At 30.3% G+C, this 1680-nt stretch overlaps 1 non-coding gene across 1 annotated transcript; it reads left to right on the top strand.

Moving 5' to 3' along the window:
• Positions 1–963: 963 nt before the first annotated feature.
• LOC150100167 (U4 spliceosomal RNA) lies at positions 964–1102 on the top strand. The gene has a single exon (XR_016549306.1). It is a non-coding gene; the product is annotated as a U4 spliceosomal RNA (small nuclear RNA).
• The last annotated feature ends 578 nt before the right edge of the window (positions 1103–1680 follow it).

Raw genomic sequence — 1680 nt, 5'->3', positions numbered from 1 at the left:
GAATTAAATATCAATTTAGATGTCCTGAATATATATATATGTTTGTTTCTTATAGTCCTTATATATAAATTATATATAATATAATATAATATAATATAATAAGGGCTGGCTTAAAGGGGAGAAGCAAGAATGCCTTTCATCTTCCCCGTTATCCGTAGAGGACAGTGTAGGGATAAGGTGTTATTGCGCTATTAAAGCTCTGATCATGGCAGGAGAGTAACAGCAATTGATTCCCAATCCATCTACCATTTTTGACATGCTTAAATAGCCGAGCCTCAGTTAGAACTTCATTGGCTACAGCATTGCCATCCATTACCCCCCAAGGGTATTGGATTGAATGAATCAATCACCACATCTTACGGTCGATTGATTCCCAATCCATCTACCATTTTTGACATGCTTATTTATTTAAATACATTTACGAATATAGGTTTACTCTTATGAATAAAAAATTATGGTGTGGATAAACACTTACATATTATTGCTTAATAACTTATCAAATCCAATTAACTTTAAAGATTTTCTCAAAAATAAATATATAAAATATAATATAATAAATACTAAATAGTTTGGAATATAAGTCGAAATATTCATTTTTACCGTAATTCTTTCAAGACAGTATTACATCCATTGTTACAACGCATGACAAGTACAGTGCAAAAATAAATTCTCCACTTGTTTGCTACATTATTTGATGTAGTGGAGTATATAATTAATATATAATAATTATAAAAAGAGCATGAATGCATTTAAAATGATTTAGAATGTATTGCAGGTCAGAAAACGCATTACTTTAATGAATTATATAATTAATATCACTCTATTACATGGCAGAATTAATATTATATAATTAATTTATAATAACCAAGTGACTTTACAAAACTACAACGGTTTCCCGTGTGGTGGCCGTGATAAGAATAGCCCTAATGTAGCCCATGCAGCCATACAAATGGGTATCCTTGGAGGGTAATGGATGGCAATGCCGTAGCCAATGAAGTTCTAACTGAGGCTCGGCTATTGCTGTTATCATCCTGCCATGATCAGAGCTTTATTTATATTATTTATATATATTTATATATATATTTATATATATATATATATATATGTATATATATTTATATATAATTTATATATATATATATATATATATATATATATATATATATTTATATATATATATATATATATATAGCTCAATAATACCCTGTCCTCTTCAGATAACGGGGAATATGAAAAGCATTCTTGCTTGGCCCATCTAGCCAGTCCTTTTAAGGACTAGAACGGTTCGAATTTGTAAACGAACATTAATGCCCAGTGATTTTTTAAATGTTGTTCCATAACTTCTATGAGCTCCCTAACATTCCACATCATTGTACTCATAATATAATTAGCCCTATGAAAATTTTCACCTTTCCAAATACTCTAGTCGTTTATCAGGCTCAATTTCATGCGTGAATTTGTAGTTTTTAGACCCCATGGGCAATTGATCTTGTCGGACTAAACATATGGTCTGATATACTGAACGTTTTATTCCGAGTCTGTCTGGCAACTTAAGTGTTGAAACACTTAGTGTTTCTTGCATGAACCACTTAACATGAGTTTTATCTGTTAAACTTTGTTCGCCATACACACGGTTCAAAATTATGACGAATGATTTAAATTTTCTGAAGTATTAAACAT

Source organism: Typopeltis vanoorti, chromosome 13, assembly GCF_054136105.1.
Source record: "Typopeltis vanoorti isolate ZY-2024b chromosome 13, IOZ_Tvanoo_1.0, whole genome shotgun sequence".
In the NCBI taxonomy this organism is placed as follows: Eukaryota; Metazoa; Arthropoda; class Arachnida; order Uropygi; family Thelyphonidae; genus Typopeltis; species Typopeltis vanoorti.
This window is presented reverse-complemented; position numbering and strand designations above follow the sequence as displayed.